Source organism: Dama dama, chromosome X (genome assembly GCF_033118175.1).
Source record: "Dama dama isolate Ldn47 chromosome X, ASM3311817v1, whole genome shotgun sequence".
NCBI classification, from domain to species: Eukaryota; Metazoa; Chordata; class Mammalia; order Artiodactyla; family Cervidae; genus Dama; species Dama dama.
In genome coordinates this window covers 21,576,854-21,601,851 of record NC_083714.1, presented here as the reverse complement: position 1 = coordinate 21,601,851, position 24,998 = coordinate 21,576,854, and the positions used below count along the sequence as shown (strand labels likewise).

The 24,998-nt window shown below is 45.4% G+C and overlaps 2 pseudogenes; one reads left to right on the top strand and one right to left on the bottom strand.

Annotated features, from left to right (window-relative positions):
- The first annotated feature begins 11,045 nt into the window (after positions 1-11,045).
- On the top strand, positions 11,046-12,062 carry LOC133052111 (coiled-coil domain-containing protein 86-like; annotated as a pseudogene).
- Positions 12,063-18,188: 6,126 nt separating this feature from the next.
- Positions 18,189-18,648, bottom strand: LOC133052060 (small ribosomal subunit protein uS15-like; annotated as a pseudogene).
- Between the last annotated feature and the right edge of the window lie 6,350 nt (positions 18,649-24,998).

Genomic DNA, 24,998 nt, shown 5'->3' with positions numbered 1-24,998 from the left:
TATTGTCACCCTGCTTATTTAACTTATATGAAGACTACATCATGAGAAACGCTGGGCTGGAAGAAGCACAAGCTGGAATTAAGATTGTTGGGAGAAATATCAATAACCTCAGATATGCAGATGACACCACCCTTATGGCAGAAAGTGAAGAGGAACTAAAAAGCCTCTTGATGAAAGTGAAAGAAGCGAGTGAAAAAGTTGGCTTAAAGCTCAACATTCAGAAAACTAAGATCATGGCATCTGGTCCCATCACTTCATGGGAAATCGATGGGGAGACAGTGGAAAGAGTGTCAGACTTTATTTTGGGGGGCTCCAAAATCACTGCAGATGGTGATTGCAGCCATGAAATTAAAAGACGCTTACTCCTTGGAAGGAATGTTATGACCAACCTAGATAGCATATTAAAAAGAAGAGACATTACTTTGTCAGCAAAGGTCTGTCTAGTCAAGGCTATGGTTTTTCCAGTGGTCACGTATGGATGTGAGAGTTGGACTGTGAAGAAAGCTGAGCGCCGAAGAATTGATGCTTTTGAACTGTGGTGTTGGAGAAGACTCTTGAGAGTCCCTTGGACTGCAAGGAGATCCAACCAGTCCATCCTAAAGGAGATCAGCCCTGGGTGTTCATTGGAAGGACTGATGCTGAAGCTGACACTCCAACACTTTGGCCACCTCATGCGAAGAGTTGACTCATTGGAAAAGACCCTGATGCTGGGAGGGATTGGGGGCAGGAGGAGAAGGGGGCGACAGAGGATGAGATGGCTGGATGGCATCACCGACTCGATGGACATGAGTTTGAGTAAACTCCAGGAGTTTGTGATGGACAGGGAGGCCTGGCGTGCTGCGATTCATGGGGTCACAAAGTCGGACACGACTGAGTGACTCAACTGAACTGAACTGAACTGAACTATACATGTATTTAATCAAAAGAAAAAAATTCACCAAACACTACTTGTACGTGTGTGTGTGTGTGGTTACAATATAAACAGAATGTTCTAATGTGAACTCCTGCGTTATTTGATGTCTTGACACCAAAAAGCAAAGTTCCAAAAGATACATCACTTAAGGTCTTATCTGAAAACCTACCTACTCCCTCAGTGATTAAACCCAGGCAGCCACAGCAACGTATAAGTTCTCTGCTAGCCTTGTAGGTTCAGTTCAGTTGCTCAGTCGTGTCCGACTCTTTGGGACCTCGTGAACCACAGCACGCCAAGCCTCCCTGTCCATCACAAACTCCCGGAGTCCACCCAAACCCATGTCCATTGAATCGGTGATGCCATCCAGCCATCTCATCCTCTGTTGTCACTTTCTCCTCCTGCCCTCAATCTTTCCCAGCATCAGGGTCTTTTCAAATGAGTCAGCTCTTCGCATCAGGGGGCCAAAGTATTGGAGTGTCAGCTTCAGCATCAGTCCTTCCAATGAACACCCAGGACTGATCTCCTTTAGGATGGACTGGTTGGATCTCCTTGCAGTCCAAGGGACTCTCAAGAGTCTTCTCCAACACCACAGGTCAAAAGCATCAATCTTCAGCGCTCAGCGTTCTTTACAGTCCAACTCTCACATCCATACATGACCACTGGAAAAACCATAGCCTTGACTAGACAGACCTTTGCTGACAAAGTAATGTCTCTTCTTTTTAATATGCTATCTAGGTTGGTTATAACTTTCCTTCCAAGGAGTAAGCATCTTTTAATTTCATGGCTGCAATCATCATCTGCAGTGATTTTGGAGCCAGAAAAATAAAGTCAGCCACTGTTTCCCCATCTATTTGCCATGAAGTGATGGGACCGGATACCATGATGTTAGTTTTCTGAATGTTGAGCCTTAAGCCAACTTTTTCACTCTCTTCTTTCACTTTCTTCGGAATTCGCAGCAAAATCACATTAGAATAGAGCACATACTCTGAATGGATTGGGTTGGCCAAAAAGTTCTTCTGTGTTTTTCCATATAAAAACCGGAAGGAAGTTTGTGGCCAACCCTATATCATAAGTGGTACACAATCATGGCAGCAGCCCATGATTTTGATTCGTCACATAAATCATTTCCTGAATGCCTTTCTATAATAGACATTAATAAATAGGGAAAGCAAAAAGGTCCTCACTGCAAGCCATAGAAACCAAACTCCAACCAGCTCATTCTCAAATAAAAATATTAGACCAGTTATTGGGGCATCCTATACAACCACTGGAAGACCCTAGCTGCCACTGGAACACAGAGAAAACCAGAAGGATTTGAAGGCTGTCAGCACTCTGACTCTGCTTTTCTCTGAGGGCTGGGTTCATTGCTTCCTCCCATGGAGCAGCCTCTCTGACATGGCAGTGACCTGAGAACACCTGCCTTTCCCCCACAATGGAGAAAATACTTCCCTCTTGCCATCATCAGTTGAAAACTCCTTGGGAAGCACAGAGACAGGACAGGTTTAGATCACTTACCTTTGGATGAATACATGAGGGCCTCAGGGCACCAATGTGAGGGCAGGGGCTCAATCCCTAGAAAGGGGAACACTCCCAGTAAATGGGGAAATTAATCTGAGTTGAGATGTCCCCCAAATTGATGTCAACGAAAACAAGTTCAGGGACTTCCCTAGTGGTTCAGTAACTAAGACTCTGTGCTCCCAGTGCAGGGGACGCAGGTTCAATCCTTGATCAGGGAACTAGATCTCACATGCTGCAACTAAGACCCAGTGCAGGTAAATATATAAATATTTAAAAAATAATAATAAAGTTCAAGCTACACAGAGTAACCCCATTCAGGTCCAGAGAAAAATGAGTGTGTGTGTTTGCCAGTCAAGAGGTCAAATATTTCTCAAAAGCTAACAGAGTTTGTCAGAAGGACTGAGCCCTCCTGAGGTCTCAGGAAGTACCTCTCCATCTGCTATCTTCCACCTCACTGAGGCTCCAGCAGCCCTGCCTACTTCAGAAAGACCTCACGGGAGGTGGTCAGGGAGGCAGAACTCAGGCTGCTGCCTCTCATTGCCCATCACCTTCACTGTACAGCATCTTGGTGCAGGTAGAGACACAAATGCACAATGACAAAACCTGGCTGGATCTGAGCAAGGATCTCCAAGTGAGTGTTTTGGACTCTCTTTTTTTAAAAAAAAAAAAAAAAAAGGCAGCCTCCAAGCTGTTAAGCACCAACAAAGTGTGATAAAGTTGCTGTAGCAGACTTTTGGAACTAAGACTGGGAACGTAGCAGCAGGGCACCCAAAAGCGGTCAGCACGTCTGAGCCAGGGACAGATCCTGCTCTCAGGCAAGAAAGAAGAAGCTGAGGCACAGCATGCAAAAGTCAGGAGGCCTAGAGTTGTGTCCTTGGGACCAATTATAGTGACTGGTGGTCAGCACATTCGGGAAGAGTAGGCTCCGTAGTGACCACAAGAGCTGGTAAAGGTTTGGATATCCTTGACCTCATATCTGGTGTCCCCTTTCTGTCTCTGTGCTAGAAGCTCTCCCACATTTTCCCCATTCAGTCTTTGATACCCTTGGTAAAAGAGATGATAAGACTCTATCCTGCTAGAGGAATTGTGAAGCTTACAGGGATGGTGTGCATGCATTTGGGAGGCTTCTAGGAAGTGTGTGTTTAGGCCATACAACTCCACCAATTCGGGCTTCCCTGATGGCTCAGATGGTAAAGATATCTGCTTGCATTGCAAGAGATCTGAGCTCAATCCCTGGGTCAGGAATATCCCCTGGAGAAGAGAATGGCTACCCACTCCAGTATTCTTACCTGGGAAATTGAATGGACAGAGGAGCCTAGCGGGCCCTAGTCCATGGAGTCACAAAGAGTCGGACACGACTGAGCCACTAACACTCTGCACTTCTCCACCAACTCGGGGTCCAGAATAAAATGTGTGGGACAGCTGATTCAGGAGTGAGAGGTTTCCAAAGTCATGGCAATGTCAGGTGGCATGGAGGTGGGTGGCCTGTCCAACTGATCCAGTGCCGAGGGCAGGGGTGATCACTGCCAGGAGTGTGTGCTTCCAAAGTCAGGTATTTGAAGTCAGGGAGTTGGCAGGAAGAGCTGAGTCAGGTGCATAGGTTTTGAGGGGGGGCCCACGTGCTGCCTTTTTCCTTGTGTGAACTTTTTTTCCTAATATATATATTTTTTATTCAAGTATAGTTGACTTGCAATGTTTCAGGTGCACAGCAAGGTGATTCAGTTATACATATACATGTACATTATTTTTGAAATTATTTTTCATTATAAGTTATTAAAAGATATTGACTATAGTTCCCTGTGCCTGAATGAGCTTGGGAAGGGCAAGGTCATCAGGGGGAGGTGTGAGAGAGACACACTAGTTTGCTGTGTCCTCAATTGTGCCAGGAAGTCTTCAATTTGAGGACTGTTTCCCAGAAATGAAAACTTTTGATTTCACATTTCATTTTTATTAGTAAAATTTTCAAACATACTGACATGTAGGGAAAATTGTATGATGAACACCTGCAGATCCATTCCTTACGTATAACAGTTACATTCTGTCACATTTGTTGCATCTGATTTTCTGTTAAAGTATTTTAAAGGAAATTCTGGACATTAGGATGTTTCTTCCCTAAGTACCTTGGTGTGGTGCTGTGAGTGCTCAGTTGTGTCTGACTCTTAGTGACCCCATGAACTGTAGCCTGCCAGGCTCCTCTGTCCATGGGATTCTCCAGTATTCTACTGGAATGGGGTGCCATTAGCTTTTCCAGGGGAATCTTCCCAACCCAGAGATTGAACCCACATCTGTCTCCTGCATTGGCAGGTGGATTCTTTACCACTGAGCCATCTGGGAAGCCCCAAATACTTCATTACATATATATAAACCTAAGAGATTTTTTTTCCTTCTTAACACCAATCCTATTATCCTGGCTAACAAAATTCATAATTTCTTACTCCAGTATCCATGAAAATGTCCACTAAATATTTAAATGTCCCCTTGTTCCCCAACTATCTCTTACTCCTTTGTTGAAGACTGGATAGAAGAGAACAATTCTAGAACACATGCCAGTGAGACAGGAAGGAAGGGGGCCACCAGCCCAGTCCCTGAATATTCTAGATCTCTAGCAAAGGGAGCAGTTGCCATAGACTAATGGCCCAAAAGGGCTAATGATCATCATCAGTGAATATATCTCCAACAATAGGATTTTTCATCAGAGGTTCAGAAGGCTGACATTTTTTTCAGAGCTCTCAGGAGAGAGGCCAGAAGCCTGAGAAGCGGGCCTGGGCCACCTCTGGGTACAAAACTGAGAAAAAGAGAGCTTTTTAAAAAAGTTTCTTAAGGTAAGCTAAACTGCTGTAACAAACAGACCGCCAGATGAGAATGGCTCAGAGTCAAGATGTTTATTTTGTACCCACATACCAGGCAAATCGTGTTCTGGCCCAAGGGTGGCTCTGCTCTATGCGATCACTCAGGAGCCAGCTCTCCCATCTATGACTTCGCAAATAGCCGCGATCATCTCCAGCTCGGTGAGGGTGAATCGGGAGGGGGGGTGGGGGGGGGTGGGGGAGGGAATAACTGAGGACCAAGTGAGAGGGTTTGGGGGCCAGATCTGGTTGTGGTATAGAAATTCCCATACGACTTTCAAAGAGGTTAGGAAACAAAATCTAAGGTTGGATTCAGAAGAAAGAGACAACTGTGGTGAAGCACTAGCAGATGTTGCCACAGCGCAAGAGTCCCATCTCCTTGATTTAAGAGGCAGCTTGTTGCCAGGGAACTGGCAGGATCTCATGCAGGGTCTGTCAGTCATAAAGATCTCACGGGGCTTGAGACTGTGAAGTCAGGGAAGGGACGAGAATAGATTGCTTTTTCAGGTATCAATGAGGGAGCCCCATCTGCTACAACCTCATACTGCAAGATCAGGGTAGCAGGTGCAGGAAAAACTCATGAATTTTACTCCTACTGCTCAGTCCTGGGGGAGTTCCTAAAGCCCAGTGCCAGAGTCAGAACCTCTGTCCATTCAGTGTGAAACTCTCTTGTCAAGTAGATAATAATTTCCTCTTGTCAAAATACAGGGGGAAACTGAGTCATGAGCTCTGAAGCATGATTTGCTTCTTTTTATGTGTGAGAGAACAACTTTGAACCCAAAGTTATGCACAAGGGTTAGTAGCAAGAAATTGCTTAAAAATGATTGAAACAGGGCCCAGACCCTGTGGACCAGGGTTTCCAATAGGAGGCTCCTGAAGAGGAAACCCCAGTCTCCACCATGGGCTAGGGGAACACAGGAACAGGCTCGAGAGCCAGGCCCAGTGAGCTACTTCTGTGATACTCTTAGGGTTCTGTCATAGGATCGTATTTTCTGACTGCTTTCTGTCCCTCTGCTTTCTAAGGTTCCTCGTGTTTAAGCTCACATTCATTTCCACTTAGCACTGGGCTGATAAATCTTAATGAATTGGGGAAACTTGGCTGATGATACTGATGGTTCTGTGGGGGAGGAGCTGGGAGTGCCTGGGAAGGCAAGGTCCCTGGTGCGGTATGTGTGTGCTCAACTGTGACTGACTCTCGTGATCCCATGGACTGTAGCCTGCCAGGCTCCTCTGTCCACAGGATTCTCTACGCAAGAATATTGGAGTGGGTTGCCATTTCCTCCTCCAGCAGATCGTCCCAACCCAGGGATTAAACCCGCATCTCTGGTATCTCCTACATTGGCAAGCAGATTCTTTATCAAGAAGTCTAGGGAATTAGATACATGGCCCTTCAGTGTACAGACGGCAAGGGGCAGAGATGGCCATTGTGGTCTGGTCAGGTCACGTATGGAAGTTTCACAGGGCTCGACAGATATTTATTTATTTATTTATTTATTATTGAATGAAAGAGTCTTTAAATTCTATAGTAGGAATCCAACCATTTTGAGTCCTGAGCCTGGAGGCTGAAGGAGATTCTGAGACCATTGAGGCCAGTGACTCAAAGGATGCCCATTACTATCATCTGAGAAGAAATCTCATGAATGGAGTTCCATCCTGAGAGACCACATAAGGAATATTGTGTTGGGGGCACCTGGGACATGGCTGGCATCCATAGCACTGCCCATTGTCACATCTGGTGGCTGCTCTTTCTCCCCTTTGATAGATTTCCTACTTGACCCTCTCTCTATGTGACTTCATAGAAGTGGGCAGATCTGGTTCTTTTCCAGGAGCATATCTGAGTGAGAGAGATCTGAGAGGGGGGTCCACGGAAAGGGTGGGGGTCTTTGGAAGGTGAACGAACATCCAATCATCCATCCGAGAGGCGTTCCCAACTTTGCATCCTAGGGAAACACTTGTGTGGTCACTGGTCAAGGAGTCAGAGTTTTTTTGTTTTTTTATTTTTAAAGATTTTTTGATGTGGACCATTTTTAGTCTTCATTGAATTTGTTATTTCTGTGTTGCTTCTGTTTCATGTTTTAGTTTTCTGGCCAAGAGGTATGTGGGATCTTAGCTCCCTGACCAGGGATCGAACCCTCACCCCCTGCATTGGAAGGCGAAGTCTTAACCACTGGACCACCAGGGAAGTCCCAAGGAGTCAGAGTTTTAAACAAGCTGAAAGTTAAAGTGTTATTCACTCAGTTGTTTCTGACTCTGTGAGACCCGGTGGACTGCAGCCCACCAGACTCCTCTCTCCATGAAATTCTCCAGGCAAGAATACTGGAGTCGGTTGCCATTTCCTCCTCCAGGGGAATCTTCCCAACCCAGAGATCAAGCCCAAGTCTCCTGCATTGCAGGCAGATTCTTTATCACTGAGCCACCAGGGAAATGAGATGGTAGGGTGTCTATGTGCATATGGGAGAGCTGAGCCCATTGTGGAGGTTGGGCTTAGGACTCTAAAGGCTGTGAGGGAGGAGAGAGAACTGCATGGTGAACACATTGGGTAGGGTGCCCCCACATCAGCCAGTTACCTCTTTGTGGGGTGAAGCAGACAGCAGCTCACAGACCAGGTCCTGCATATCCCATGTTCTTGGATATTTTCGAGGGTGGCCATGATAAGATCTGGGCACCCATTTGTCATGGATATCCTAGCCACACCACTCACACCACTGTGTGGATGGCCAGGGATTCTCTTGTGGTCGTCAAAAGTCCAGGAAGGCACCATAGAAAATTAAAATGTCCCAACAGATTCTAAAGGAGGGGGCAATGGGTGTCTTCCAGTGAAGCTACACACTAAGCATTTCATTCACTCACCTGGCATGAAGTTTTCGATCTGCTCTTTTCCTTTATGTAGCAAGCATCCAGGCTCACAGAGACCCAACAGCCCAGAGAGCCACTTACCTAATGTGCTCAGACTCTAAGTATATGTAGGAAACCAACAGTTGCTTGGCCTGGGGGGCTGGGGGGTGTTGTGGGGTCAGGGTGGACTGCCCCCACAGACAGAAGACCACAGTGGGTTGTAGAACAATGAGCCCTTCCACTATCCGAATGTCTCTGAAAAATGGCTCTTTGGTTAAGAGTGGACCCAAGTTTATTCCAGGTTTTTTTTTTTTTTTTTTTTAAAGATTACAGTCTTTACTCAACTTCTTTTTATTTATTTTTGGTTGCACTGGGTCTTTGTTGCTGTGCGCAGGCTTTCTCTAGTTGCAGCAAGCAGGGGCTACTCTTTAGTTTCGGTGCACGGGCTTCTCACTGCAGTGGCTTCTCTTGTTGCAGAGTAGGGCTCTAGGGTGCCTGGACTTCAGTGATTGTGGCACATGGGCTCAGTAGTTGAGGTTTCTGGGCTCTCGAGGGTGGACTCAGTAGTTGTGGCACACTGGCTGAGTTGCTCTGAGGCATGTGGGATCTTCCCGGACCAGGGATCAATCCGTGTCCGCTACACCTGCAGGCAGATTCGTATCCACTGTACCACCAAGGAAGTCCTCATTCCTGGTTCTTGAGAGCAGAAGGGGAAAGGAAAGTCAGCCCCATATTGGCAGAGGTTTTGGCCACGGACCCACAGTCATTCACAACGGTTGAGGGGAGCCCGAGTCAGAGTTCTTTGGGAAGCAGCAACAACGCAAGGGGGAAACCATCCCTTGAGGAATTTTTTACCTAACACTTGCCCTCTGGGTGATAGTGACCATGACTAGAACTAGGGAGGCCCATGTGAAAGTGCTTGGGCCTTGGAGGGATCTAGCTCAGTAATAAGAGCCTGAGGAAAGGCCAGCCACTGGAGGGAAGAGAGGCGACACTATTGTCACAGGCAGTTTTGTTGCTGTTGTTCAGTCGCTCAGTCGTGTCTGACTCTTTGTGACCCCGTGGACTGCAGCACGCCAGGCTTCCCTGTCCTTCACCATCTCCTGGAGCTTGCTCAAACTCATGTCCATGGAGTCAGTGATGCCATCCAACCATCTCATCCTCTGTCGTCCCCTTCTCCTCCTGCCTTCAGTCTTCCCCAGAATCAGGGTCTTCTCTAACAAGTCAGCTCTTTGCATCAGATGGCCAAAGTATTGGAGCTTCAGCTTCAGCATCAGTCCTTTCAATGACTATTCAGGGTTTATTTCCTTTAGGATTGACTGCTTTGATCTCCTTGCAGTCCAAGGGACTCTCAAGAATCTTCTCACAGGTAGAAAGTCTCTCAATTGCTGACACAGCACAGAGGATAGAGTCTTTGTTGGGAATGACGACTCAGTGAAAACTGGGCTCCCCTCCACTTTTTTTCAATTTCTTTTATTTTTTAATTTATTGGCAAAAAAGGTGGTCATAGATGTCTCATCACTTTCATTTAACAAATCACTTGTTCTTATTTCCAATATTATTTATATGTGTGATATTTTTATCTTAGTCTATTTTGCTTGATGTCCTCAATTTTAATCTTTATTTCATTTTAACTCATATTTTTAATTGAAGCATAGTTTATTTTCGTACATACTAAGTCACTTTTTATGACTCTATGGACTGTAGCCTGCCTGGCTCCTCTGTCCATGGGATTCTCCGTGCAAGAATACTGTAGTGGATTGGTGGATTGCCATTCCCTTCTCCAGGGCTATCTTCCCAAACCAGGGATCAAACCTGCATCTCTCCTGTCTCATGCATTGGCAGGCAGGCTCTTTACCTCTAGAGCCACCTGGGAAGATATAGTTGATTTACAATGTTGTGTTAATCTCTGCTGTGCAGTAAAGTGATTCAGTTATATGTATATATACACATTCTTTTTTTCATATTCTTTTCCATGATGGTTTATCACAGGATATTGAATATAGTTCTCTGTGCTACACAGTAGGACCTTGTTGTTGATCTGTCCTCTACTTTCAAAGAGAGGCAAAGAGACAGTGAAAAATGTATTTCTGTTATTACTGTTTTCAGGCTTGTCCAAGGTAAAATACACATGGTCCCATCAATCTGTACAGAGGCAGGAAAACAGTCAAATTCATCTGAGTCTACTGTTGCTTTCTGTGAATCTAAGATGAAAGGTGTGTAGTCTCTGATCAAAGGCAAAAGAGTTGAGTGAGTTGCCTGAAACCTGTCAAGGTGCCAACACATAACAGGGGGAGCTGTCTGACCCTCAGTGTTTAAGAAAGATCAAGGATGCAGTGGATGTAGGCCATGGCAGAGCTGAAGTGGAAGATGTACCCAGAGGGAGATAGGCAGCTTGGAGCTGGACTGGCTTGAGTGCGGGAGGCCAGGAACTTGCAGAAAGGCTTAGCAAGGATGCCTGAAAGCGCTGAGAAGGATCCTGGTCCTAGTCCTTCTGGAATGCAGGGAACACATAGACATACATAGAAATTCATGTCCAGTCCACCTTCAGCAGCTGCTGCTTCTTGGCCTGAGAAACAGACCTCAGGGAGGCTGGGGCCACGCCTTGGCACAAGAATGAGGGAATTTCGAGTCTCCTGGCCAAGGTCTCAGAATGCCTGTGTCCTTCAGGATTCTCGCCCAGGTTTTCCACCTCATTTAATGTTAAAGTTATACATGAAGGCTCTCCTTCTAAACTGGGGTGTTCTGGGGACGACATCAACTCTTTGATTCACTGGAAGCCAGTTGCTATGGTTCTGAATAGATGTGTCCCCACAAATTCATATGTTGTAATCCTAATCTCCAAGGTGATGATGGTATTTGGTGGTAGAACCTTTGGGAGGTGATCTGGCCATAAGAGCCCTCACACGCAGGTGGGCTCGGATTTGAAAATAATGGCTACGCCGCTGAGGCGCAGCCTACGGCTGGAAGACGTAAAGACTGAATCTCCCGAGAACCCCACCTCAGTTCTGCAGGCCAGATGGGCCCTTGTGGAGTTCCAGTCGAACCCAGAAGAAATGAGTGAGCCCAGTCCTCAGTCAGAGACAAGACCGGGATCACCCAGTCTACAGGAGGGGCCAGGCTTGGGGTCCCCTCGAAAGCAGCTGGAACCGGACTCAGGTTCCCCCCAGGGTCAGCGAGATCCAGGCCTGGAATCACCCCAAAGCCAGCAGAAGTTGAGTCCTGAATTCCACCGACTTCAGTCAAAGCCAAGTGAGGAGTCACCCAAGTTCTCCCAGGGCCAAGGCTAAGCGGACTCAGAATTGTGCAAGAGTAAGGAGGAGCCGACCCCGAGGTCCCCGAATATCAGTTGCAGCCGGGCTCAGGATCACTAGAGCCTTACCCTGGTCAGCATCTCTGGGTCCCAAGCCCTCGAAGCCACTACAGGAGCTGACACCCCAGTCGCCCGGCTCCCCACGGGATCAGCATGAGTAGGGCAAGCTAGCTCCAGCCAGACAGCCGGCGAGAGAAGGCCTCGCGCCAAAGAAGCGAAAAAGTTGTCGGGCCCAGGCCCCTGCGTCCAAGAAGCCGAAGGAGGAGGAGATTCCTATAATCCCGAAGGGGAAGCGCAAGTCTGGGCGGGTGGAAGGACCGCTCAAAGAAGAGTTTCTCCCAGACGGTTCAGGACAAGCCCCTGCGCACATTCCGGGCAGCAGAAGATGAAAGATCGGCAGGAGAGGAAGCTGGCCAAGGACTTCTCCCGGCACCTGGAGGAGGAGAAGGAGCGTCGCCGCAGGGAGAACTTGAAACGCCGCCTGGAGGAGGAGCGGGAGGCAGAGGTCGTCCAAGTGATCCGAAACCCTGCCAAGCTTAAGCGGGCGAAGAAGCAGCAGCTGCGGTCCATCGAGAAGCCAGACACGCTGACCCAGCTACAGAAGCCACCGCCTCAGCGGCCAGCAGCCAAAGTCTGAGCTCAGGACGGCCGAGGCCTTCTGTGGCCAACCACCGTGTCTACACGGCAGCTCTTGGGTCACTGGCCACACTCCTCTGCTGACCCGGCACTCGGGCTCCACGGCTCCCAGACAACCGCACCACCGGAGTCGGGGCTCTGAGCCTTCAAGGGTTGGTGGGCAAGTCTCCGTGGAGCAGGGGGAGCCTGGAACCTCGCAGAGACTGGAGGCGGGAAGAGGGTCAGCCTCCTCCTCCCCCCTGCCATGCCCCCTCCTGTCCAAGTGCCTTCAAACCAAGAAGAGTAATTTCTGGTTCCTCAGGGAACTGATGACTGGAGGGGTGACTCCCCAGAATGTGTATGCTCTGTCTCAGGGTCCTGGATCCAACCCAGGCCAGGAGGCTGGAGTTAGGTGTCAAGCTCCCTCCACCCCCACCTTCCCAAAGGCCGCTTTGGGTCCCTCTGCACCCCACTGACCCTGTCACCCAGCAGACTGAATCCGGCTCCACCACACTTCTTAACACTTAAGGTTAAAATGGGGATTTACATGTAAATCCATGGCTGATTCATATCAATGTATGACAAAACCCACTGGAAAAAAAAAATAATAATGAAAAAAAAAATAATAATAATGAAAAAAAAAAAAAAAAAAGGTTAAAATGGGGAGGTTGCAAGGGGCAGGGTCCCTCCAGCTCCCCCTTTCCTGTCCCAGACTCTGCAGAAGCCACCCCCCCTCCCACCTGAGTTCTGATTAACTCATTACATCCAGTCTCCAGCAGAAATCTGTATGGAACACCTGCTGTGTACTGGCACAATTCTAGGTATTAGGGAATACAGACAAAAGTTAATGCCTTCAAAAAAAAAAAAGTTACTGCCTTCAAGGAGCTTTCATTCTGATGGATAAAACATAATTAACAATAAAGTACAAAAAAAAAAAAAAAAAGAGCCCTCACGAATGGGATTAGTATCCTTGTAAAAAGAAGTCCCAGAGACCTAGCTTGTTCCTTCTGTTATGTGAAGACACAGAGGAAAGACAGCAAAGAAGGAAGACAGGAACCAGGAAGCAAGCTCTCCCCAAATCTGCCAGCACCCTGGACTTGGACCTCCCAGGCCCCAGAACTGTGAGTAATTAATTTCTGTTGTTTGTTTGGTTTATTTTATTTTTATTGAAGTATAGTTGATTTACAGTGTTGTGGTAATTTCTGGTGTACAGTGAAGTGGTTTAGTTTTATATATATTTATTCTTTTTAAGATTCTTTTCCATTATAGTTTATTGCAAGATACTGAATAGTTTCCTGTGCTATACAGTAGGTCCTTATTGTTTATTTATTTTTGTTTATTTTATATACAGGGAAAGTGTTAGTCACTCAATCGTGTCTGACTGTGACCTCATGGACTATAGCTTCCATGGAGTTCTACAGGCAAGAATACTATAGTGGGTTGCCATTCGCTTCTCCAGGGAATCTTTCTGACCTGGGGATGGAACCAGATCTCCCACACTGCAGGCAGATTCTTTACCATCTGAGCCATCAGAGAAGCCCATTATATATAGTAGCTTGTATATGCTAATCCTAAACTTCTGATTTATCCCTCCCCCCAAAGTTCTGTTGTTTATAAGCCACCCAGCCAGTGGTATTTTTTACTAAGACATCAGCCATCTCCACTGACCCCTTCTTCTTCACCACCATCACTTCCTCATCACTTAAGTCAGAAAAATCTGTTCAGTATTTTGATGCCACAAAACGGAATGGTGGGTTTCTTGTGGCATCACCCCTCCAAAAGAATACAATAGCAGACCTCAGATAATGTCATGAGAATCTAAGTGTTTCCTGTGGGTTTCTAGTGCTTTTACAGAACTTTGATAAGTACATTTTCTTTCTTTTTTTTTTTTTTCAATTATTTTTATTAGTTGGAGGCTAATTACTTCGCAACATTGCAGTGGGTTTTGTCATACATTGACATGAATCAGCCATGGAGTTACATGTATTCCCCATCCCGATCCCCCCTCCCACCTCCCCCTGATAAGTACATTTTCAAATGGTTTTCTTTCTGTTTTTAAAATATTTCTGTTCAAGTTTTTCTTTACAAGGAAAACTGTCCCTGTCTGTAGATCATCTGATTGTTTATGTTGAAAATTCCAGGGACTCTACAGTGCAATACTAGAACTAATAAATGATCTTAGCAATGTCATAGGATCCAAGGTTAATATAGAAAAATCTCATGTATTATATACTAGCAGGAAACAATTGGAAAATGAAATTTTTACAAATCCCATTTATGGCAATACCAAGAAACATAAAATAACTAGTAATCAGTTTAACAAAAGACTATCAACACCACTCTGATGAAAACTATAAAACATTGCTGAGAGAAATTAAATTAGATGAGACCGAAATAATTGGAAAGACATGCCATGTTCACAGATTGAAGGCTCAGAATTGTTAAGATAGCCGTTCTCTCCAAATTGAATTCTAGATTCAAAGCCATCACAGTCAACATCCATGCAGGTCAAGTGAGCTGTGGGAGAAATCCTAAGGAGCCAGGGCCCCAGACCCCCAGTGGAGAAGCAGAGGGGAGCAGTGCCTGCAGCCTGGGCTGCACCGGATCCTGGTAGAGGTGGCGTTCAAATGCACCGCTATCTGGTAGAAACACAATGTGAGCCACAAATGCCAGCCAAGTCATATGTGTCATTTTTAATTTTCCAGCAATCACATTTAAAAGGTGAAATTATTTTTAAAAATATACTTGTTTAAACCATGTCCAAAATAATATCATTTCCACACATGATCAACATTTCACATTACTAATGAGATAGTTATACATTATTTGAGATCTGTGATGCATTTTACATCTTCCCAGGTGACACTAGTGGTAAAGAACCCTGTCAATGCAGGAAACTCAAGAAATGCGGGTTCGATCCCTGGGTCGGGAAGACTCCTGGAGGAAGGAAATGACAACCCACTCCAGTATTCTTGCCTGAGGAATCCCATGGACAGAGGAGCCTGGCGGGCTACAGTCCCTGGGGTCGCAAAGAGTCAGACATTACTGAGCGACTGAGCAAATGCCTTATACACTTACGGCAAACGTCAGATGCTCAATAGCCATGTGTCGCCCACAGCTGCCACACTGGCCAGCCCACTTTTAAGCCATATCTTCTGTTGTTCCCTAGTTTTTCTTTCTTTTTTAAAATTTACTCTTTTTTTTTAAAACAAAGACAAAAACATTTGTTTGTTTGGCTGCATCCAACCTAGTTGTGGCATGTGGGATCTTTCTTGCACTGTACAGGCTTCTCTAGCTGTGGCATGCAGGCTCAGTAGTTGTGGCTCTTGGGCTCTAGAGCACAGGCTCAATAGTTGTGGTGCACAGACTTAGTTTTCCCATGGCATGTAGGATCTTAGTTCCCCCACCAGGGATTGAACCTGAATCCCCTGCATTCAAAAGTGGATTCTTAACCACTGGACCACCTGGGAGGTCCCTGTTTCCTAGTTTTTACAGTTATTTTTAAAATCTACTTTGTTGAGGTCTGACCAGTGTACAAAAGCTGTACATATTTAATGGATAAAACCTGATGAGTTTGGAGATAAGTATGTACCCATGAAACCATCACCACAACCTTTGCCATAAACATATCTGTCAAACTCTGCAAATTTTCTCCCACCCTCCTTATTTATTTTTATCATTGTTATTATTATTTGTATTTTATTGGTTTGTTTCTTCAGTTGGGACAATAGCACAGTTCATCAGATCCGCCAAGGTCATCCCCCATGGGTCCTGAAAGGTCAGAGATTTCTTCTGTCACCTTCTGGGTCTGGCCCACTCACCCTCCTCGAGGCAGATTGTGAGCCCCTTAAAATGTGAGGTCTTGCATTATATGTCCTGGATTCACATATAGGAACATATGCCATCCTATGTTATCATCCCTTCAAAGGAATTTTTAAAATAATCTCCCCCTTTTGTGTGTGGTTTTGAAGAGGATGTTTTATCTACATCTTCAATTTCAACCACAGTTCCGATGATGCCCCGTGTGTCCCTTGAGCAGAACGATTCCCTCAGCAATATCTGGTTATTTGGCAATCTTTAAATAACTGGCCACGACTGGCCCCTAGGTCGGGCCAACTGACCTACCTCTGGGCAGGCCTCATACTCGTGGGCTACCTAGTTATGTGGATCTGACCACATGATAGAAACGATTCCTCTGCAAAGTAAATACAAATTCTTTGGCATGAGAGTATAAAGGCTTATGTGGTAGCCTGCCCCCTGCCCCCACATGATGTATTTTTTTGGTGAGAGAAAATAATTTGAAATTTATAATGCTGCATAATTCTTTGTCATTAGCACCTGACTTGCATTACACAATTTTAGATCTTTCCTCACTGACGGCTGCCCGTTCAGTAGCCTTAGCTTTTGTAATAAGGGCCTGCTCCCTTGACCTTGTGTCTAGCCCACCGCCCTCTGGGCAGGGAGCTGCCTTCCAAGAGGCCTCCTGCTTGTCAGCTTTCCGTTTATTAGAAATCAGCGTCTTGACTGGCTCCTTTTCTCAAACCCTGTCCAACCAATCCTTCTACTTAAATGTGTGCCTCATTTCCCTGTCCACTGATGGGTGCCCCAGACCTGCACTGACCTCCTTCTGTGAATCTGCCTTTAGGACCAAATAACAACCATAAAGGCCCAGGAAACGAAGCCTATCACGATTATAAATGACTGGAGGCTGCCTGTGCCCTGCCTCAGAACATTTACAAACTAATATTTACTTGATTTATTTTTCTTGGCAAATCTTCCCTTTTGCTAGCTCCACCTGGAGTCATGTGGTCACCTGGGGTGGAGACTCTCAGACCAGTGTCTCCCTCTGATGCAATCTTTTCATGACCATGCCCCCCCCAGCTCTGGGACCCAGCTGACACCATCTGGATAACTTCCTCAGCTTTTACTTTAAAAATTTCTTTAATTAATTATTTTTTTTTTTTAGTTTTTGGCTGAACCACACAGCATGCAGAATCTTAGTTCCCCAACTGGGAATAGAACCTGTGCTCCCTACAGTGGAAGCACAATCTTAACCATTGAGTCACTAGGGAATTCCCACTTCCTCAGCTTTTAAAGCAGGACTTGCAGGGATTTCTCTGGTTGTCCAGTGGTTAAGACTTTGCACTCTCAATGCAGGGGAATGGGTTTGATCCCTGGGCAGGGAACTAGATACCACGTGTTGCAACTAAGACCAGTGCAGTCAAATAAATAAAAATTAAAAATAAATAAATAAAGCAAGGCCTGCAGAAAATTCCAGGGGCTCAAGGGAGACTTTTGGGCACCATTTGATTTGGAAGACCCACACCAAGGCCTGTCTCCAGGTGCCACCCATACCCTAATGGTCAAGAGCAAAGCTTCAGGTGCCTTTGTGAACTGAGACAGAACTGGAGCCTCTCTGAACCTTTCCCATTGCCTGCCTGTTCCTCCTCCCATTGCCCAAATCTGTAGTAACTCACTGAGGACGAGCAGATCAGACTCTTCCTAGAATCAGATCTGAGATGTATGCCTAGGCGGGAAGAAGTTATCATTCAGGAGGCAGCAAGACTTCCATACCATCTTCTTTTTTTTTTTTTTTTAAAAAAAAAGCAAACCCATCTTGTTTGGAGAGCAACGTAGAAGGTGAGTGACCCCTAACTACTAGTTCACACGATCCCAAGAGCGCAGCAAAGTCTGGTACAAGCATGCATTTGTTAATAGGACTGATTTCCACAGAATGGGCAGCCAAGGGCACCCAGGTGCAGCGCTGGAGGTGTCCCTTAAGCACCTACGAGCCCTACCTCTTCGACCAAGGAGGCCCGCCTGTCCTGGGACTTGGCAGAGTCTGCTGGAGGAATAGGAAAGGAACTGATCTGCAAGAGCTCTAGAAAAGGACGGTCCTCAGGGGGAAAACACATCTGAGATGGGACAAATAATCACACACCAGGCTAGGGGACCCTGCGTGCTCCATGTCTGTGGAGGGGGCAGTGATGTTGGACGTGAAGAAAAGCCACAAATACATCGAGGATGGGCTGTCTTATCAGGCCTATGTCCTATATTTCTCCTTTTATTTATTTATTTTTAAAACTTTTACTTTTTTTTTTTTGTTCTGTTAAACAATGATTTTATTGCTTTAGTACAATAGACAAATTTATGCAACCAGGGCAGAAGCTGTGGATGACTCCTATTTCCAATTGGGGGGCAGGACTTGTTCGGTCTTGTAATATTGAGCCAATTGGTGAATACGGCTCTCAATCAGAATCAGACGGAATTTAGCATCTTTATCCTTTCTGTTCCTCTCAAGATGCTTTCAAACAGCAACAGCTTTCTTAATTAAATGATAGAGATCCTTGGGGAGGTCAGGAGCAAGTCCTTTGAACTTAAGAATTCCCAAGATTTTGTTGCCTGTCACAAAACGTACTTGCGCAACACCATGAGAGTCTCTCAGGGTCACATCGATCTGTGAGGGAGTCAGGCCCTTCTTGGCCAGTTTGTAGATCTGCTCCTTCACGTCGTCAGAAGTGAGCTTCAGCCAGGTGGGGACGCTGCGGCGGTAGGGCAGAGCCGACTGGGACAGGCCCTTTCCGGGAGCGTGCATGCGACCCATGATGGCGGCGGTGTGGTAGCAAAAGGTAAAACTTTTACTTTAAAATTTTATTTTATTTGGCTGTACCAGGTCTTAGTTGCAGCATGTGGGATTTAGTTCCCTGACCAGAAATTGAACTCAGGGTCCCTGCATTGGGAGCGGGTAGTCTTAGCCACTGGGCCACCAGGGAAGTTACTATAGTTCTCCTTTTAAAGGCCTGTCTCTCTTGCTAGAATTATCAGCCCTGGTGCTGGATCCGAACGAACTCAGTCTCACTGTTCGGTTTCCCAATGGCAACATGATCTATATGCCGTACCCTACCTACTGGAGTCAGATTGTGTTTGCCGGGCTTCCCAGGTGGAGTGTGGGTGGTCCACAAATGCTACTTTACAGAGAGAAGGAATTCACAAAATCCCATCTGCCCTGTGAGTGTCTCCTGGTGGGTCCAATTCCCACTTTGGGCTTTGTAATTACAAGTACTCTGCTTCAAGGGGGAAAAAAAATCATTGTCTCAGTGCATACGTGCTAAGTCACTTAAGTCATGTCCGACTCTTTGTGATGCTATGGACCATAGCCCTTAGCACCTCTGTCCATGGGATTCTCCAGGCAAGAATGCTGGAGTGGGTTGCTGTGCTGTCCTCCAGGGGATCTTCCCAACCCAGGGATCGAACCCATGATTCTTACATCTCCTGCATTTGCAGGTGGTTTCTTTACCACTAGCATCACCTGGGTAGCCCCTCATTGTCTCAGAGGACTAAATAAAATGTCAGTCACATGAAGGTATACATGAAAGGAAAACCTCAATGTGGTAACCCACTTTTTCTGTTTCTTCCTTCTATGGTGGGGAGATAGGGGGAATTCTGTCTTTAACTAAGAATAATGTTGTGTGTTTAGCTAAAGCACACACTTGTCATGAATTAAAGACTTTTCAATTTCCTCACTGATGGTTGCATATTTTGAAACCATAAATTTTAAAATCTGAGCTTATGGTTAACTTGACTTTGACTCTTGCCATTGGAGCTGCTAAACCTCCCCTTCCCCTCCACTCCAGCCCCTGACAACCAGTAATATGTTTTCTGTTTCTATCCATTTGCCTATTTTAGATCTTTCATATAAATGAAATAAAAAAACATGTGGCCCTTTGTGTCTGCCTTCTATCACTTCGATAATGTTTTTGTAGATTATCCATGTTGTACCACGTATTGGTATTTCATTCCTTTTCATTACAGAAGAATATTTCATTTTGTGGGCATAAACCAGATTTTGTTTATCCATTCATTAATTGATGAACATTTGGGTTATTTCTACCTCTTGACTACTATGAATAATGCTGCTATGAACATTCATGCATGGGTTTTTGTGTGGATGTTTGTTTTCATTTCTCTTGGGCATACCCCTAGGGGTGGAATGACTGTCATATGGTACCTCTATGTTTACCTTTTTGAGATACTGTCAAACTCTTTACTGGAATTAGTTTTGATGGTAGCAGTTTTCTTTTTTTTGTAGTTTTCTTTTTCTGTTTCAGATAAGCATTTACTTATATAGATTAGACAATACAATAATTATTTGAGAAATAACCATTACTGGATATAATTAGGGAATGAATTTCCCTTCTGCCTTGAGATCAGCATTTATTTATATTGATCAGACCCCATCAATACTTCTTCAAGGATTAAGTATCATTGGGATTCATTTTGATGGTGACTGAGAGCCTTTGATTTCCCCTGAGCTCTCTCCTGTCAGTTTCTTTGCTGAATCCCAACCTTCAGCCTTGCCCTTTTTCTAGTCTCTGTCCCTTCTTCCCCTTTATGCCTCCATTTTCCCATCCCCCTTCCCACAAGACTAGGTTCTTTTTTATTTGGTGTCCATAAATCACATAACTATCTGGTTTAGGGAATGTCTGAGCCTTGAAAACTATTCTCTGTGGGCTGGACATACGGAGTTCATACTTTTAAAAATATGGAAAGGGAGAAAGGAGAGGCAGAAAGGGAATAAGATAACACAATGGAGTTGGTCTGAAAATGTGGCTTAAAAATTAGAATGAGCTGAAAGTGTCTCAGCTTTGAAAGAAGAGAGAAAGAAAATTGACATATAAAAGCAGTTGGTCCACCATATATTTAGAACCTTGAGGCTCATGATCGTACATGATAATCAGTCTCTTTCCTTCCAGCGACAGCCTCTGCTAGGCTCTGCCTTCTGTGAAATGGCTCTTTTCCAAAAAGTTCTGTCCTCATTCTTCTGCCTTCAGAGAAGCACCTAGGGGAGGTAATGCTTAGCTGAGTTCTCCTTTAACCAGTCACATTCTGACCCTGTCTTCTCTCTACCTACTCCATTTTGCTTCTTCCAGAATGTTCTGCCCCTGCTCTTGCAGAAATTTCTAGAGAGAGGAGTTCTACTCAGTTCTCCTTCAGTCATATTCTGAGCCCCTGGTATTTTCCTCAGATCACCCCACACAACCACTCCTGCTTGGACTTCTTCCCAGATCAAGTGATCTGGGTGCTCCTTCAAAGCCCTGAAGGAAGGACATCCTCACACATGCCCCTCCAGGAAGCACTCTGAGTCAGAATGATTGGCCAGAGACAACCTGGGAACTAATCCCATCACCATAAAACCTGAGACTGTGAGCCACGTGGCAGAGCAGTCCTCCTCGGTTCCTTTACCCTCCTGCTCTCTGCCCCAGGCACCCTTCCCAATAAAGTCTCTTGCTTTGTCAGCACGTGTGTCTCCCGGACAACTCATTTCCGAGCGTTAAACAAGAGCCCTCTTCCATGCAACATGATGACTGAACAGCGTGAACATGAAGTGAACACCCTCAGAGTGATTGTTTATAAGACGTAAGTTTATTCGTGCAACACTGGCTGACGATGGGTTGTTGTTGTTGTTTAGTTGCTCAATTGTCTGACACTTTTTCAACCCCATGGACTGTTTGTCCATGGGATTTCTCAGGCAAGAATACTGTACCTATTGCCAGAATTTTCAAACAATGCCTTTGTGCAGGCACTGTAATGAGGGGACTTAGCCATGAACTGGGCATTGGGAGATCCGGGTTGTAGTCCTGGCCCTGTCATTAACTTTCCCATTGTCTCCTATCCATGGAGTGAAGGGCTTGGATTGGAGAAATGAATTTCCAAAGTGAGTATTAAAATTTTTTCTTTCAATTAATTTTTTTTTACTGTGTATAACAAGTTTCCTAAAATAATACTCACCACTAATCATGAGTGATGGATTCTGATATTTTTCTGTATCATTTTATGTTATTATTTTAATTGTTGTGATCTCAGAAACTGATTTTCTGACCCTATAAAGAGAGATGACTGGTGGTTTGAAGAACTGGACTGGAGGGTCTTTAAGATCTTTTTCTGCTTAATATTCTAAAAATCAAAAGGGCTAAGTTGGAAACATGGGAAAATCAAATACATAATATTCATCCACAGCCTCAGTCTGGCTGAATCGCTCTCTTTGACCTTCCTCAGATTGTCAGCAACTATAAAAGTCAGACATTCTGTAGCTACAGGAGACAAGGGCCCCTAGATCATGCCCCAGGCTTGATGGCCCTTCCCATGGACACAGTAGAGGGTAACCCAGGCACTTAGCCTCTCTAAACCCCAGCATCCTCAGCTGTAAAGGGGGGGATGATAATGCAGACCTTACAGGTTGTGATGAGGGTCAAATGAGGTCCTAGGTGTAAAGGTACCCACAGGGGTCATGACCTGCAGGTTCCCTGGATTGAATGTGACCTGAAGGTGTGATCTGTTTGTCATACACCGGCACACCCTCCACTTTGCCACTGTCCCTACCACTTGTAGGGTCTGACACCCTCTGAAAGTGAAAAGTGAAAGTGAAAGTCGCTCAGTCGTGTCCAACTCTTTGTGACCCCAGGGACTGTAGCCCACCAGGCTCCTCCGTTCATGGGATTCTCCAGGCAAGAATACTGGAGTTGGGTTGTCATGTCCTTCTCCAGGGATCTTCCCAACCCAGGGATCAAAGCCAGGTCTCCTGCATTGTAGACAGATTCTTTACCATCTGAGCCACCAAAGACACCCTCTCTACACATTAAATGACTTGCTGAACTTCTGAAGCCATTTGAGTTTGCTGCTCTTGGCTTAGCAGAGGGCATGGGACAAATTTGGCGTTTAATTCAGGTCCTTTATCTTCTCTGGTCCTGGCACTGTGGAAATCACAGTGCAACCTCACACAGGTAGTTTAAACTCTTTAAGTCTCATGTTCCTCCCTAAAATGAAAATAGTATCTGTCCTGTTTGCTTTTTGGAGGATCAATATTTTAATTTAATTAAATTTAATTTGAAGACTGAGGTTGTGAATGAACATTACATATTTGGTTTTGCCATGTTTCCAACTTAACCCCTTTGATTTTTAAAACATTAAGCAGAAAAACATCTTAAAGAACCCTCCAGTCCAGTGTTCTTCAAACCACCAGTCATCTCTCCTTACTGGGTCAGAAAATCAGTTTCTGAGGTCACAACAAACAATTAAAATAATAACAAAATGATAAGACAGAAAAATATTGAGAGGATCAAACGAGATACAGTTCTCCACTGCTTCATTGATCACCATATGTCCCAACAGTAGCCTTGCCCACTGCTTCTGAGAAGCCACCAGTGTCATTGCAGAAAGGGGGACCCCTTCCAGGGCCTGAAACTGGGCTCTTGTCTAACACTCAGAAATGAATTGTCCAAGGAGACACATGTACTGACAAAGCAAGAGATTTTATTGGGAAGGGGCACCCGGGCGGAGAGCAGGAGGGTAAGGGAACCCAGGAGGACTGCTGCCACATGGTTCACAGTCTCGTGTTTCATGGTCATGGGATTAGTTTCCGGGTTGTCTTTAGCCAATCATTGTGACTCAGAGTCCTTCCCGGTGGTGCACGCCTTGTTCAGCCAAGATGGATGCCAGAGAGAAGGATTCTGGGAGGTGGTCGGACATGTGGTGTCTCCTTTTGACCTTTCCTGAACTCTTCTGGTTGGTGGTGGCTTATTAGTTCTGTTTTCCTTACCAGGACCTCCTGTCATAAAACAACTCATGCAAATGGTTACTATGGTGCTTGGCCAGGGTGGGGGGTTTCAGTCATTGTGCTTCCCCTAACAGTGTCAGGAGGAAAACAGACCCGAAAAAAAGGTGCTACAGTAAAGATCGTGCCCAGAGCTGGAGACCCAGTAGAGGAAGAGAGAGTGGCTTGGCATCAGGGGTAGGAAGTGACTGTCAGCAAGATGATCGAGCCTTGGAGTTGTGCTGGGGTGGGGGCTGTATCTGAAGAGCATCATTTTTTTTTGGCTGTTCTATGCGACTTGTGGGATCTTAGTTCCCTGACAAGGGATCGAATCTGTGCCCTCTGTGAAAGGTTGCTGCTACTAGCCATGAATGATGCTGGGATTCTTGGCCTTTGGAGGAGAGGAATTCAATCCGGGGCCAGTGACGAAGCTTGATCACTCAGAGCTTTTGTGTAATCAAATTTTATCAAAGTATAAAAGAGATAGAGAAAGCTTCTGACATAGACATCAGAAGGGGGCAGAAAGAGTGCCCCCCTGCTAGTCTTTAGCAGATACCGACTAGCAGGCTGCTAATTAGAGAAAGGAAATGTCTCAACCCTCAGAGAGTGGCACCAGGCCGCTCACCCACAACATGCATCTTGAGATAACATTGGCACAAGGTGAGTCATCCTGGGCCATAAAACGACTGACATGAATCTTGAAGAAAGGTAGGTTTCCAAGCAAATATATAGTTTCATTAACATAGTTTAAGAAAAACATTTCCATAAGAAAAATGCATTGGTTAGCTCAAGGTTTGAGAAAAGTTAAGTTCAGGTGGAACCAGGTATCGTCACCGCAACACAAAATTTTAAAAGAAACCTCCTTTTAATTTTGTATAGAAAAGGGGAAAAAAAAATCTGACACTTGTAGTCTGTTTTCTCCTGCTGATTAAGAGAGAAAAAAAAGAAACATCTGACACTTGCAGCCTGTTTCCTCTGCTTGGGGACCCCTAGCCTTCCTGCCTGTTACCCACTCACCTGCATTGGGAACACAGAGTCTTAACCACTGGACTACCAGGGAAGTCCCCAAAAGAGCATAATTTTGATGCCAGAGATGATTATTTGATAGTGAATGTTACCAATTCGTGCTTTATGTGACTCTGTCACTGTACTTTTTTATGGAGTCCAAAGCCTTTTCCTTTATATTCTCTCATTTTCCCTCCATCCTCTGCCCCAACTGCTAATATTTCAGAGACACTAGGAATTGATCCAAGATCACTTTCCAGGCAGGCCTCTTCCCAGCTGCTTTCCATAGGCATGCATGCTCTGTTTTACGATGGACACTGTGTTTTATTAATATGATGGGAATATGATGTACCAAAGGGTGGG